This window comes from Mustelus asterias, chromosome 21 (assembly GCF_964213995.1).
Source record: "Mustelus asterias chromosome 21, sMusAst1.hap1.1, whole genome shotgun sequence".
Lineage (NCBI taxonomy): Eukaryota > Metazoa > Chordata > Chondrichthyes > Carcharhiniformes > Triakidae > Mustelus > Mustelus asterias.
The window spans coordinates 15,927,819-15,945,055 of NC_135821.1; positions in this window are offsets into that span (position 1 = coordinate 15,927,819).

Here is a 17,237-nt window from a genome sequence, read left to right on the forward strand (position 1 = left end):
ATAGAGTGAGAGCAAGAGAACAGAGAGAGTGTGAATGAGAGAGAAGAGAGATAATAGAGATAGACTGAGTGAGAGAACACAGAGAGAGAGAGTGAGACAGAGATAATAGAGTGAGTGTGAGAGAAAGAGAGAGATAATAGAGAGGGAGAGATAGAGTGTGCGTCTGAGAGAGGAAGAGAGAGGAAGAGGAAGGTGTGTGAGAGAGTGAATGAGAAAACAGAGAGAGAGAGAGGAATAGAGTGTGTGTGAGAAAGAGGTGAGAGACAGAGTGTGTGAGAAAGGGGATAGACAGAGAAATAAGAGAGAGAAAAGAGAGAGAGAGGATAGATAGAAAGCAATAGAGAAAGTGAGCGACAAAACAGAGGTGAGAGAGCATAGATAGAGAGAGAGAAAAAGAAAGGGATGGAGAGAGTGTGAGAGGAAGGGATAAAGAGAGCAATGGATAGATGGAGAGCAATGGAGTGAGAGAGAGAGGGACAGAGAAAGTGAGGGTTAGAGAGAGATATAGGTTGGACAGAGAGAGGCATTTAGAGAGGGGGACGAATAGAGACAGGGATAGAGAAAGTGGCAGATGGATAAGAGAGGGAGAAGTGAGGGGTATGGACAGAGGGATAGGGAGAGAGTAGGAGGGGGGAGAGAAGGCAAAGGGGCTGGGGAAGGAGGAGAGAGGGGTGGGTGGCTGGCCAAATTCCAGATCCCCTTCCTTTCTCCATCCCGACTTTCCGAGTTGTATCCCTCGACGTGTTCTGGACACCCCCTCCACCCCGCCCCCAGCCCACCTCCCCATGTCCCAGACCGTCCACTTCCCCATGTCCCAGACCATCCACCACCCCATGTCCCAGACCATCCACTTCCCCATGTCCCAGACCGTCCACCTCCTCATGTCCCAGACCACCCACTTCTCCATGTCCCAGACAGTCCACTTCTCCATGTCCCAGACTGTCCACTTCCCCATGTCCCAGACTATCTACTTCCCCATGTCCCAGACTATCCACTTCCCCATGTCACAGACTGTCCACTTCCCTATGTCCCAGACAGTCCACTTCCCCATGTCCCAGACAGTCCACTTCCCCATGTCCCAGACAGTCCACTTCCCCATGTCCCAGACTATCCACTTCCCCATGTCCCAGACTATCCACTTCCCCATGTCCCACACTATCCACTTGCCCATGTCCCAGACTATCGACTTCCCCATGACCCACACTATCCACTTCCCCATGTCCCAGACTATCCACTTCCCCATGTCCCAGACTGTCCACTTCCCCATGTCCCAGACTATCCACTTCCCCATGTCCCAGACTGTCCACTTCCCCATGTCCCAGACTGTCCACTTCCCCATGTCCCAGACATTCCACTTCCCCATGTCCCAGACTATCCACTTCCCCATGTCCCAGACTATCCCCTTCCCCATGTCCCAGACTATCCACTTCCCCATGTCCCAGACTGTCCACTTCCCTATGTCCCAGACAGTCCACTTCCCCATGTCCCAGACTGTCCACTTCCCTATGTCCCAGACAGTCCACTTCCCCATGTCCCAGACTGTCCACTTCCCTATGTACAAGACCGTCCACTTCCCCATGTCCCAGACAGTCCACTTCCCCATGTCCCAGACAGTCCACTTCCCCATGTCCCAGACTGTCCACTTCACTATGTCCCAGACAGTCCACTTCCCCATGTCCCAGACAGTCCACTTCACCATGTCCCAGACAGTCCACTTCCCCATGTCCCAGACAGTCCACTTCCCCATGTCCCAGACAGTCCACTTCACCATGTCCCAGACAGTCCACTTCCCCATGTCCCAGACAGTCCACTTCCCCATGTCCCAGACTATCCACTTCCCCATGTCCCAGACTATCCACTTCCCCATGTCCCAGACTATCCCCTTCCCCATGTCCCAGACTATCCACTTCCCCATGTCCCAGACTGTCCACTTCCCTATGTCCCAGACGGTCCACTTCCCCATGGCCCAGACTGTCCACTTCCCTATGTCCCAGACAGTCCACTTCCCCATATCCCAGACTGTCCACTTCCCTATGTCCAAGACCGTCCACTTCCCCATGTCCCAGACTGTCCACTTCCCCATGTCCCAGACAGTCCACTTCCCCATGTCCCAGACTATCCACTTCCCCATGTCCCAGACTATCCCCTTCCCCATGTCCCAGACTATCCACTTCCCCATGTCCCAGACTGTCCACTTCCCTATGTCCCAGACAGTCCACTTCCCCATGTCCCAGACTGTCCACTTCCCTATGTCCCAGACAGTCCACTTCCCCATGTCCCAGACTGTCCACTTCCCTATGTACAAGACCGTCCACTTCCCCATGTCCCAGACAGTCCACTTCCCCATGTCCCAGACAGTCCACTTCCCCATGTCCCAGACTGTCCACTTCACTATGTCCCAGACAGTCCACTTCCCCATGTCCCAGACAGTCCACTTCACCATGTCCCAGACAGTCCACTTCCCCATGTCCCAGACAGTCCACTTCCCCATGTCCCAGACTATCCACTTCCCCATGTCCCAGACAGTCCACTTCCCCATGTCCCAGACTATCCACTTCCCCATGTCCCAGACTATCCCCTTCCCCATGTCCCAGACTATCCACTTCCCCATGTCCCAGACTGTCCACTTCCCTATGTCCCAGACTGTCCACTTCCCCATATCCCAGACTGTCCACTTCCCTATGTCCCAGAGGGTCCACTTCCCCATGGCCCAGACTGTCCACTTCCCTATGTCCCAGACAGTCCACTTCCCCATATCCCAGACTGTCCACTTCCCTATGTCCAAGACCGTCCACTTCCCCATGTCCCAGACAGTCCACTTCCCCATGTCCCAGACAGTCCACTTCCCCATGTCCCAGACAGTCCACTTCCCCATGTCCCAGACCGTCCACTTCCCCATGTCCCAGACCGTCCACTTCCCCATGTCCCAGACCGTCCACTTCCCCATGTCCCAGACAGTCCACTTCCCCATGTCCCAGACCGTCCACTTCCCCATGTCCCAGACCGTCCACTTCCCCATGTCCCAGACTGTCCACTTCCCCATGTCCCAGACTGTCCACTTCCCTATGTCCCAGACAGTCCACTTCCCCATATCCCAGACTGTCCACTTCCCCATGTCCCAGACAGTCCACTTCCCCATGTCCCAGACAGTCCACTTCCCCATGTCCCACACAGTCCACTTCCCCATATCCCAGACTGTCCACTTCCCCATATCACAGACTGTCCACTTCCCCATGTCCCAGACAGTCCACTTCCCCATGTCCCAGACAGTCCACTTCCCCATGTCCCACACAGTCCACTTCCCCATATCCCAGACTGTCCACTTCCCCATGTCCAAGACCGTCCACTTCCCCATGTCCCAGACAGTCCACTTCCCCATGTCCCAGACAGTCCACTTCCCCATGTCCCACACAGTCCACCTCCCCATGTCCCAGACAGTCCACTTCCCCATGTGCCACACAGTCCACTTCCCCATGTCCCAGACTGTCCACTTCCCCATGTCCCAGACTGTCCACTTCCCCATGTCCCAGACAGTCCACTTCCCTATGTCCCAGACAGTCCACTTCCCCATGTCCCAGACAGTCCACTTCCCCATGTCCCACACAGTCCACTTCCCCATGTCCCAGACTATCCACTTCCCCATGTCCCAGAGCGTCCACTTCCCCATGTCCCAGAGCGTCCACTTCCCCATGTCCCAGACAGTCCACTTCCCCATGTCCCAGACTGTCCACTTCCCCATGTCCCAGACAGTCCACTTCTCCATGTTCCAGACAGTCCACTTCCCCATGTCCCAGACAGTCCACTTCCCCATGTCCCAGACTGTCCACTTCCCCATGTCCCAGACAGTCCACGTCCCCATGTCCCAGACAGTCCACTTCCCCATGTTCCAGACAGTCCACTTACCCATGTCCCAGACAGTCCACTTCCCCATGTCCCACACTATCCACTTCCCCATGTCCCAGACTGTCCACTTCCCCATGTCCCAGACTATCCACTTCCCCATGTCCCAGACAGTCCACTTCTCCATGTCCCAGACCATCCACTTCCCCATGTCCCAGACAGTCCACGTCCCCATGTTCCAGACAGTCCACTTCCCCATGTCCCAGACAGTCCACTTCCCCATGTCCCAGACAGTCCACTTCCCCATGTCCCAGACAGTCCACTTCCCCATGTCCCAGACTATCCACTTCCCCATGTCCCAGACAGTCCACTTCCCCATGTCCCAGACTATCCACTTCCCCATGTCCCAGACTGTCCACTTCCCCATGTCCCAGACTATCCACTTCCCCATGTCCCAGACCGTCCACTTCCCCATGTCCCACACAGTCCACTTCCCCATGTCCCAGACCGTCCACTTCCCCATGTCCCAGACAGTCCACTTCCCCATGTCCCAGACTGTCCACTTCCCCATGTCCCAGACCATCCACTTCCCCATGTCCCACACAGTCCACTTCTCCATGTCCCAGACCATCCACTTCCCCATGTCCCACACAGTCCACTTCTCCATGTCCCAGACCATCCACTTCCCCATGTCCCACACAGTCCACTTCCCCATGTCCCAGACAGTCCACTTCCCCATGTCCCAGACAGTCCACTTCCCCATGTCCCAGACAGTCCACTTCCCCATGTCCCAGACTGTCCACTTCCCCATGTCCCAGACCGTACACTTCCCCATGTCCCAGACCATCCACTTCTCCATGTCCCACACAGTCCACTTCCCCATGTCCCAGACAGTCCACTTCCCCATGTCCCAGACTGTCCACTTCCCCATGTCCCAGACTATCCACTTCCCCATGTCCCAGACCGTCCACTTCCCCATGTCCCAGACAGTCCACTTCCCCATGTCCCACACAGTCCACTTCCCCATGTCCCACACAGTCCACTTCCCCATGTCCCAGACTATCCACTTCCCCATGTTCCAGACTATCCACTTCCCCATGTCCCAGACTATCCACTTCCCCATGTCCCAGAGCGTCCACTTCCCCATGTCCCAGAGCGTCCACTTCCCCATGTCCCAGACAGTCCACTTCCCCATGTCCCAGACTGTCCACTTCCCCATGTCCCAGACAGTCCACTTCCCCATGTTCCAGACAGTCCACTTACCCATGTCCCAGACAGTCCACTTCCCCATGTCCCAGACTATCCACTTCCCCATGTCCCAGACAGTCCACTTCTCCATGTCCCAGACAGTCCACTTCCCCATGTTCCAGACAGTCCACTTACCCATGTCCCAGACAGTCCACTTCCCCATGTCCCAGACTATCCACTTCCCCATGTCCCAGACCATCCACTTCCCCATGTCCCTGACTATCCACTTCACCATGTCCCAGACAGTCCACGTCCCCATGTCCCAGACAGTCCACTTCCCCATGTCCCAGACAGTCCACTTCCCCATGTCCCAGACAGTCCACTTCCCCACGTCCCACACAGTCCACTTCCCCATGTCCCAGACAGTCCACTTCCCCACGTCCCACACAGTCCACTTCACCATGTCCCAGACAGTCCACGTCCCCATGTCCCAGACAGTCCACTTCCCCATGTCCCAGACAGTCCACTTCCCCATGTCCCAGACAGTCCACTTCCCCATGTCCCACACAGTCCACTTCCCCACGTCCCACACAGTCCACTTCCCCATGTCCCAGACTATCCACTTCCCCATGTCCCAGACTATCCACTTCCCCATGTCCCAGACTATCCACTTCCCCATGTCCCAGACTATCCACTTCCCCATGTCCCAGACTATCCACTTCCCCATGTCACGGACTGTCCACTTCCCTATGTCCCAGACAGTCCACTTCCCCATGTCCCAGACCGTCCACTTCCCCATGTCCCAGACTGTCCACCTCTCCATGTCCCAGACAGTCCACTTCCCCATGTCCCAGACCATCCACTTCCCCATGTCCCAGACCATCCACTTCCCCATGTCCCAGACCATCCACTTCCCCATGTCCCAGACCATCCACTTCCCCATGTCCCAGACCATCCACTTCCCCATGTCCCAGACCTTCCACTTCCCCATGTCCCAGACCATCCACTTCCCCATGTCCAAGACCGTCCACTTCCCCATGTCCCAGACAGTCCACTTCCCCATGTCCCAGACAGTCCACTTCCCCATGTCCCAGACAGTCCACTTCCCCATGTCCCAGACTGTCCACTTCCCCATGTCCCAGACCGTCCACTTCTCCATGTCCCAGACAGTCCACTTCCCCATGTCCCAGACCATCCACTTCTCCATGTCCCAGACAGTCCACTTCCCCATGTCCCAGACTATCCACTTCCCCATGTCCCAGACCGTCCACTTCCCCATGTCCCAGACAGTCCACTTCCCCATGTCCCAGACCATCCACTTCTCCATGTCCCACACAGTCCACTTCCCCACGTCCCACACAGTCCACTTCCCCATGTCCCAGACTATCCACTTCCCCATGTCCCAGACTATCCACGTCCCCATGTCCCAGACTATCCACTTCCCCATGTCACAGACTGTCCACTTCCCTATGTCCCAGACAGTCCACTTCCCCATGTCCCAGACAGTCCACTTCCCCATGTCCCAGACAGTCCACTTCCCCATGTCCCAGACTATCCACTTCCCCATGTCCCACACTATCCACTTGCCCATGTCCCAGACTATCGACTTCCCCATGTCCCACACTCTCCACTTCCCCATGTCCCAGACTATCCACTTCCCCATGTCCCAGACTGTCCACTTCCCCATGTCCCAGACTATCCACTTCCCCACGTCCCAGACTGTCCACTTCCCTATGTCCCAGACTGTCCACTTCCCCATGTCCCAGACTGTCCACTTCCCCATGTCCCAGACAGTCCACTTCCCCATGTCCCAGACTATCCACTTCCCCATGTCCCAGACTATCCCCTTCCCCATGTCCCAGACTATTCACTTCCCCATGTCCCAGACTGTCCACTTCCCTATGTCCCAGACAGTCCACTTCCCCATGTCCCAGACTGTCCACTTCCTTATGTCCCAGACAGTCCACTTCCCTATGTCCAAGACCGTCCACTTCCCCATGTCCCAGACAGTTCACTTCCCCATGTCCCAGACAGTCCACTTCCCCATGTCCCAGACTGTCCACTTCACTATGTCCCAGACAGTCCACTTCCCCATGTCCCAGACAGTCCACTTCCCCATGTCCCAGACAGTCCACTTCCCTATGTCCCAGACAGTCCACTTCCCCATGTCCCAGACAGTCCACTTCCCCATGTCCCAGACTATCCACTTCCCCATGTCCCAGACAGTCCACTTCCCCATGTCCCAGACTATCCACTTCCCCATGTCCCAGACTATCCCCTTCCCCATGTCCCAGACTATCCACGTCCCCATGTCCCAGACTGTCCACTTCCCTATGTCCCAGACGGTCCACTTCCCCATATCCCAGACTGTCCACTTCCCTATGTCCAAGACCGTCCACTTCCCCATGTCCCAGACAGTCCACTTCCCCATGTCCCAGAGCGTCCACTTCCCCATGTCCCAGACAGTCCACTTCCCCATGTCCCAGACTGTCCACTTCCCCATGTCCCAGACAGTCCACTTCCCCATGTTCCAGACAGTCCACTTACCCATGTCCCAGACAGTCCACTTCCCCATGTCCCAGACTATCCACTTCCCCATGTCCCAGACAGTCCACTTCTCCATGTCCCAGACAGTCCACTTCCCCATGTTCCAGACAGTCCACTTACCCATGTCCCAGACAGTCCACTTCCCCATGTCCCAGACTATCCACTTCCCCATGTCCCAGACCATCCACTTCCCCATGTCCCTGACTATCCACTTCACCATGTCCCAGACAGTCCACGTCCCCATGTCCCAGACAGTCCACTTCCCCATGTCCCAGACAGTCCACTTCCCCATGTCCCAGACAGTCCACTTCCCCACGTCCCACACAGTCCACTTCCCCATGTCCCAGACAGTCCACTTCCCCACGTCCCACACAGTCCACTTCACCATGTCCCAGACAGTCCACGTCCCCATGTCCCAGACAGTCCACTTCCCCATGTCCCAGACAGTCCACTTCCCCATGTCCCTGACAGTCCACTTCCCCATGTCCCACACAGTCCACTTCCCCACGTCCCACACAGTCCACTTCCCCATGTCCCAGACTATCCACTTCCCCATGTCCCAGACTATCCACTTCCCCATGTCCCAGACTATCCACTTCCCCATGTCCCAGACTATCCACTTCCCCATGTCCCAGACTATCCACTTCCCCATGTCACGGACTGTCCACTTCCCTATGTCCCAGACAGTCCACTTCCCCATGTCCCAGACCGTCCACTTCCCCATGTCCCAGACTGTCCACCTCTCCATGTCCCAGACAGTCCACTTCCCCATGTCCCAGACCATCCACTTCCCCATGTCCCAGACCATCCACTTCCCCATGTCCCAGACCATCCACTTCCCCATGTCCCAGACCATCCACTTCCCCATGTCCCAGACCATCCACTTCCCCATGTCCCAGACCTTCCACTTCCCCATGTCCCAGACCATCCACTTCCCCATGTCCAAGACCGTCCACTTCCCCATGTCCCAGACAGTCCACTTCCCCATGTCCCAGACAGTCCACTTCCCCATGTCCCAGACAGTCCACTTCCCCATGTCCCAGACTGTCCACTTCCCCATGTCCCAGACCGTCCACTTCTCCATGTCCCAGACAGTCCACTTCCCCATGTCCCAGACCATCCACTTCTCCATGTCCCAGACAGTCCACTTCCCCATGTCCCAGACTGTCCACTTCCCCATGTCCCAGACCGTCCACTTCCCCATGTCCCAGACAGTCCACTTCCCCATGTCCCAGACCATCCACTTCTCCATGTCCCACACAGTCCACTTCCCCACGTCCCACACAGTCCACTTCCCCATGTCCCAGACTATCCACTTCCCCATGTCCCAGACTATCCACTTCCCCATGTCCCAGACTATCCACTTCCCCATGTCACAGACTGTCCACTTCCCTATGTCCCAGACAGTCCACTTCCCCATGTCCCAGACAGTCCACTTCCCCATGTCCCAGACAGTCCACTTCCCCATGTCCCAGACTATCCACTTCCCCATGTCCCACACTATCCACTTGCCCATGTCCCAGACTATCGACTTCCCCATGTCCCACACTCTCCACTTCCCCATGTCCCAGACTATCCACTTCCCCATGTCCCAGACTGTCCACTTCCCCATGTCCCAGACTATCCACTTCCCCATGTCCCAGACTGTCCACTTCCCTATGTCCCAGACTGTCCACTTCCCCATGTCCCAGACTGTCCACTTCCCCATGTCCCACACAGTCCACTTCCCCATGTCCCAGACTATCCACTTCCCCATGTCCCAGACTATCCCCTTCCCCATGTCCCAGACTATTCACTTCCCCATGTCCCAGACTGTCCACTTCCCTATGTCCCAGACAGTCCACTTCCCCATGTCCCAGACTGTCCACTTCCTTATGTCCCAGACAGTCCACTTCCCTATGTCCAAGACCGTCCACTTCCCCATGTCCCAGACAGTTCACTTCCCCATGTCCCAGACAGTCCACTTCCCCATGTCCCAGACTGTCCACTTCACTATGTCCCAGACAGTCCACTTCCCCATGTCCCAGACTATCCACTTCCCCATGTCCCAGACAGTCCACTTCCCCATGTCCCAGACTATCCACTTCCCCATGTCCCAGACTATCCCCTTCCCCATGTCCCAGACTATCCACTTCCCCATGTCCCAGACTGTCCACTTCCCTATGTCCCAGACGGTCCACTTCCCCATATCCCAGACTGTCCACTTCCCTATGTCCAAGACCGTCCACTTCCCCATGTCCCAGACAGTCCACTTCCCCATGTCCCAGACAGTCCACTTCCCCATGTCCCAGACCATCCACTTCCCCATGTCCCAGACTGTCCACTTCTCCATGTCCCAGACAGTCCACGTCCCCATGTCCCAGACAGTCCACGTCCCCATGTCCCAGACAGTCCACTTCCCCATGTCCCAGACAGTCCACTTCCCCATGTCCCAGACTGTCCACTTCCCCATGTCCCAGACTGTCCACCTCTCCATGTCCCAGACTATCCACTTCCCCATGTCCCAGACAGTCCACTTCCCCATGTCCCAGACCATCCACTTCCCCATGTCCCTGACTCTTCACTTCACCATGTCCCAGACAGTCCACGTCCCCATGTCCCAGACAGTCCACTTCCCCATGTCCCAGACAGTCCACTTCCCCATGTCCCAGACCATCCACTTCCCCATGTCCCAGACCATCCACTTCTACATGTCCAAGACCGTCCACTTCCCCATGTCCCAGACAGTCCACTTCCCCATGTCCCAGACAGTCCACTTCCCCATGTCCCAGACAGTCCACTTCCCCATGTCCCAGACAGTCCACTTCCCCATGTCCCAGACCGTCCACTTCCCCATGTCCCAGACCATCCACTTCTCCATGTCCCACACAGTCCACTTCCCCATGTCCCAGACAGTCCAGTTCCCCATGTCCCAGACAGTCCACTTCCCCATGTCCCAGACTATCCACTTCCCCATGTCCCAGACTATCCACTTCCCCATGTCCCAGACTATCCACTTCCCCATGTCACAGACTGTCCACTTCCCCATGTCCCAGACTATCCACTTCCCCATGTCCCAGACTGTCCACTTCCCTATGTCCCAGACAGTCCACTTCCCCATGTCCCAGACAGTCCACTTGCCCATGTCCCAGACAGTCCACTTCCCCATGTCCCACACAGTCCACTTGCCCATGTCCCAGACTATCCACTTCCCCATGTCCCAGACTATCCACTTCCCCATGTCCCAGACTATCCACTTCCCCATGTCCCAGACTGTCCACTTCCCCATGTCCCAGACTATCCACTTCCCCATGTCCCAGACTATCCACTTCCCTATGTCCAAGACCGTCCACTTCCCCATGTCCCAGACAGTCCACTTCCCCATGTCCCAGACAGTCCACTTCCCCATGTCCCAGACAGTCCACTTCCCCATGTCCCAGACTGTCCACTTCCCTATGTCCCAGACAGTCCACTTCCCCATGTCCCAGACAGTCCACTTCCCCATGTCCCAGACAGTCCACTTCCCCATGTCCCAGACTATCCACTTCCCCATGTCCCAGACAGTCCACTTCCCCATGTCCCAGACTATCCACTTCCCCATGTCCCAGACTATCCCCTTCCCCATGTCCCAGACTATCCACTTCCCCATGTCCCAGACTGTCCACTTCCCTATGTCCCAGACGGTCCACTTCCCCATGTCCCAGACTGTCCACTTCCCTATGTCCCAGACAGTCCACTTCCCCATATCCCAGACTGTCCACTTCCCTATGTCCAAGACCGTCCACTTCCCCATGTCCCAGACAGTCCACTTCCCCATGTCCCAGACAGTCCACTTCCCCATGTCCCAGACAGTCCACTTCCCCATGTCCCAGACTGTCCACTTCCCCATGTCCCAGACTATCCAATTCCCCATGTCCCAGACCGTCCACTTCTCCATGTCCCAGACCATCCACTTCCCCATGTCCCAGACAGTCCACTTCCCCATGTCCCAGACAGTCCACTTCCCCATGTCCCAGACAGTCCACTTCCCCATGTCCCAGACAGTCCACTTCCCCATGTCCCAGACTATCCACTTCCCCATGTCCCAGACAGTCCACTTCCCCATGTCCCAGACTATCCACTTCCCCATGTCCCAGACAGTCCACGTCCCCATGTCCCAGACAGTCCACTTCCCCATGTCCCAGACAGTCCACTTCCCCATGTCCCAGACCATCCACTTCCCCATGTCCCAGACCATCCACTTCTACATGTCCAAGACCGTCCACTTCCCCATGTCCCAGACAGTCCACTTCCCCATGTCCCAGACAGTCCACTTCCCCATGTCCCAGACAGTCCACTTCCCCATGTCCCAGACAGTCCACTTCCCCATGTCCCAGACCGTCCACTTCCCCATGTCCCAGACCATCCACTTCTCCATGTCCCACACAGTCCACTTCCCCATGTCCCAGACAGTCCAGTTCCCCATGTCCCAGACAGTCCACTTCCCCATGTCCCAGACTATCCACTTCCCCATGTCCCAGACTATCCACTTCCCCATGTCCCAGACTATCCACTTCCCCATGTCACAGACTGTCCACTTCCCCATGTCCCAGACTATCCACTTCCCCATGTCCCAGACTGTCCACTTCCCTATGTCCCAGACAGTCCACTTCCCCATGTCCCAGACAGTCCACTTGCCCATGTCCCAGACAGTCCACTTCCCCATGTCCCACACAGTCCACTTGCCCATGTCCCAGACTATCCACTTCCCCATGTCCCAGACTATCCACTTCCCCATGTCCCAGACTATCCACTTCCCCATGTCCCAGACTGTCCACTTCCCCATGTCCCAGACTGTCCACTTCCCTATGTCCCAGACGGTCCACTTCCCCATATCCCAGACTGTCCACTTCCCTATGTCCAAGACCGTCCACTTCCCCATGTCCCAGACAGTCCACTTCCCCATGTCCCAGACAGTCCACTTCCCCATGTCCCAGACCATCCACTTCCCCATGTCCCAGACTGTCCACTTCTCCATGTCCCAGACAGTCCACGTCCCCATGTCCCAGACAGTCCACGTCCCCATGTCCCAGACAGTCCACTTCCCCATGTCCCAGACAGTCCACTTCCCCATGTCCCAGACTGTCCACTTCCCCATGTCCCAGACTGTCCACCTCTCCATGTCCCAGACTATCCACTTCCCCATGTCCCAGACAGTCCACTTCCCCATGTCCCAGACCATCCACTTCCCCATGTCCCTGACTCTTCACTTCACCATGTCCCAGACAGTCCACGTCCCCATGTCCCAGACAGTCCACTTCCCCATGTCCCAGACAGTCCACTTCCCCATGTCCCAGACCATCCACTTCCCCATGTCCCAGACCATCCACTTCTACATGTCCAAGACCGTCCACTTCCCCATGTCCCAGACAGTCCACTTCCCCATGTCCCAGACAGTCCACTTCCCCATGTCCCAGACAGTCCACTTCCCCATGTCCCAGACAGTCCACTTCCCCATGTCCCAGACCGTCCACTTCCCCATGTCCCAGACCATCCACTTCTCCATGTCCCACACAGTCCACTTCCCCATGTCCCAGACAGTCCAGTTCCCCATGTCCCAGACAGTCCACTTCCCCATGTCCCAGACTATCCACTTCCCCATGTCCCAGACTATCCACTTCCCCATGTCCCAGACTATCCACTTCCCCATGTCACAGACTGTCCACTTCCCCATGTCCCAGACTATCCACTTCCCCATGTCCCAGACTGTCCACTTCCCTATGTCCCAGACAGTCCACTTCCCCATGTCCCAGACAGTCCACTTGCCCATGTCCCAGACAGTCCACTTCCCCATGTCCCACACAGTCCACTTGCCCATGTCCCAGACTATCCACTTCCCCATGTCCCAGACTATCCACTTCCCCATGTCCCAGACTATCCACTTCCCCATGTCCCAGACTGTCCACTTCCCCATGTCCCAGACTATCCACTTCCCCATGTCCCAGACTATCCACTTCCCTATGTCCAAGACCGTCCACTTCCCCATGTCCCAGACAGTCCACTTCCCCATGTCCCAGACAGTCCACTTCCCCATGTCCCAGACAGTCCACTTCCCCATGTCCCAGACTGTCCACTTCCCTATGTCCCAGACAGTCCACTTCCCCATGTCCCAGACAGTCCACTTCCCCATGTCCCAGACAGTCCACTTCCCCATGTCCCAGACTATCCACTTCCCCATGTCCCAGACAGTCCACTTCCCCATGTCCCAGACTATCCACTTCCCCATGTCCCAGACTATCCCCTTCCCCATGTCCCAGACTATCCACTTCCCCATGTCCCAGACTGTCCACTTCCCTATGTCCCAGACGGTCCACTTCCCCATGTCCCAGACTGTCCACTTCCCTATGTCCCAGACAGTCCACTTCCCCATATCCCAGACTGTCCACTTCCCTATGTCCAAGACCGTCCACTTCCCCATGTCCCAGACAGTCCACTTCCCCATGTCCCAGACAGTCCACTTCCCCATGTCCCAGACAGTCCACTTCCCCATGTCCCAGACTGTCCACTTCCCCATGTCCCAGACTATCCAATTCCCCATGTCCCAGACCGTCCACTTCTCCATGTCCCAGACCATCCACTTCCCCATGTCCCAGACAGTCCACTTCCCCATGTCCCAGACAGTCCACTTCCCCATGTCCCAGACAGTCCACTTCCCCATGTCCCAGACAGTCCACTTCCCCATGTCCCAGACTATCCACTTCCCCATGTCCCAGACAGTCCACTTCCCCATGTCCCAGACTATCCACTTCCCCATGTCCCAGACAGTCCACTTCCCCATGTCACAGACTATCCACTTCCCCATGTCACAGACCGTCCACTTCCCCATGTCCCAGACCGTCCACTTCCCCATGTCCCAGACCGTCCACTTCCCCATGTCCCAGACCGTCCACTTCCCCATGTCCCAGACCGTCCACTTCCCCATGTCCCAGACCGTCCACTTCCCCATGTCCCAGACCGTCCACTTCCCCATGTCCCAGACCGTCCACTTCCCCATGTCCCAGACAGTCCACTTCCCCATGTCACAGACCGTCCACTTCCCCATGTCCCAGACCGTCCACTTCCCCATGTCCCAGACCGTCCACTTCCCCATGTCCCAGACTATCCACTTCCCCATGTCCCAGACCGTCCACTTCCCCATGTCCCAGACCGTCCACTTCCCCATGTCCCAGACAGTCCACTTCCCCATGTCACAGACCGTCCACTTCCCCATGTCCCAGACCGTCCACTTCCCCATGTCCCAGACCGTCCACTTCCCCATGTCCCAGACTATCCACTTCCCCATGTCACAGACCGTCCACTTCCCCATGTCCCAGACCGTCCACTTCCCCATGTCCCAGACCGTCCACTTCCCCATGTCCCAGACCGTCCACTTCCCCATGTCCCATACCGTCCACTTCCCCATGTCCCAGACCGTCCACTTCCCCATGTCCCAGACTGTCCACTTCCCCACGTCCCAGACAGTCCACTTCCCCACGTCCCAGACTATCCACTTCCACATGTCCCAGACTATCCACTTCCCCATGTCCCAGACTATCCACTTCCCCATGTCCCAGACTGTCCACTTCCCTATGTCCCAGACTGTCCACTTCCCCATGTCCCAGACTGTCCACTTCCCCATGTCCCAGACCGTCCACTTCCCCATGTCCCAGACAGTCCATTTCCCCATGTCCCAGACTATCCACTTCCCCATGTCCCACACAGTCCACTTCCCTATGTCCCAGACAGTCCACTTCCCCATATCCCAGACTGTCCACTTCCCTATGTCCAAGACCGTCCACTTCCCCATGTCCCAGACAGTCCACTTCCCCATGTCCCAGACAGTCCACTTCTCCATGTCCTAGACCGTCCACTTCTCCATGTCCTAGACCATCCACTTCCCCATATCCCAGACCGTCCACTTCCCCATGTCCAAGACCGTCCACTTCTCCATGTCCCAGACTGTCCACTTCCCCATGTCCCAGACAGTCCACTTCCCCATGTCCCAGACAGTCCACTTCTCCATGTCCCAGACTGTCCACTTCCCCATGTCCCAGACAGTCCACTTCCCCATGTCCCAGACAGTCCACTTCCCCATGTCCCAGACTGTCCACTTCCCCATGTCCCAGACTGTCCACTTCCCCATGTCCCAGACTATCCACTTCCCTATGTCCCAGACAGTCCACTTCCCCATGTCCCACACAGTCCACTTCCCCATGTCCCAGACAGTCCACTTCCCCATGTCCCAGACAGTCCACCTCCCCATGTCCCAGACTATCCACTTCCCCATGTCCCAGACTATCCACTTCCCCATGTCCCAGACAGTCCACTTCCCCATGTCCCAGACTATCCACTTCCCCATGTCCCAGACTATCCACCTCCCCATGTCCCAGACTGTCCACTTCCCCATGTCCCAGACTGTCCACTTCCCCATGTCCCAGACAGTCCACTTCCCCATGTCCCAGACTGTCCACTTCCCCATGTTCCAGACAGTCCACTTCCCCATGTCCCAGACAGTCCACTTCCCCATGTCCCAGACAGTCCACTTCCCCATGTCCCAGACAGTCCACTTCCCCATGTCCCAGACAGTCCACTTCCCCATGTCCCAGACAGTCCACTTCCCCATGTCCCAGACAGTCCACTTCCCCATGTCCCAGACTGTCCACTTCCCCATGTCCCAGACCGTCCACTTGCCCATGTCTCAGACAGTCCACTTCCCCATGTCCCAGACAGTCCACTTCCCCATGTCTCAGACAGTCCACTTCCCCATGTCCCAGACTGTCCACTTCCCCATGTCCCAGACCGTCCACTTGCCCATGTCTCAGACAGTCCACTTCCCCACACTTAGAACCTCCCTTCAAAACTCCAGCATGCTCTGTGCCCCTCTCCTTCCCTTCCCAACGCTCTGAATCCCCTTTTCCTCTGCAAAATCCAGACCCCACCCCCCCTTCCCGACCACCCACCCAGCGTCACCAACTTACACAAAATACACATTGTTGAAGGGGTGCTCAGTTGAGGTTGACGTCTTGTGTGTTCCCCCTCAGTGTGAGTGAGCGAAGATGGTTGAGATTAACACAGTCCTCACTCCGTTGGAACTCTATGAGGAAGATATGAATATAACGCTGGGGCTGGCAGCCAAGCAGAGGCAGATGGTGAAACAGCGCCTGCAGGAGTCTCCGGCACGCATCCTCCCCTTGCTATATCAGATAGCAGTGCAGGGCTGGTGGTGTTACATTGAAATGTGACACAAACACAAGACAGAGAAAGTAGCGTGATTGGAAATAGGCAGGTGGGATTTGTGTTTGAGGAATCCCTTTCAGTGAGGGCTGAAGTTGTGTGCCTCTAGCTAACAGGACTTCGCCCGGTTGCTGTTTAATGGCTTCCTCACTCGGGCTGACAAAGATTTGGCTGGACTATCGTTTGGATTCTGGCTACCGCTTCACCCAAGCAGACTGCCCAATATTCTTACAGGTTCATATCTGTGAGAAACAAATGCTTTTCTCCAGATTTCTGAAGATTCTCTAAGACTGGGCAGCGAAGAGTTAACTTCTCTAACTCGTGCCATACCTGTCCTGGGACAGTGTAGAGGGAGCTTTACCCTGTATCTAACCCCTTGTTGTACCTGTCCTGGGAGTGTTTGTTGGGGATAGTGTAGAAGGAGCTTTACT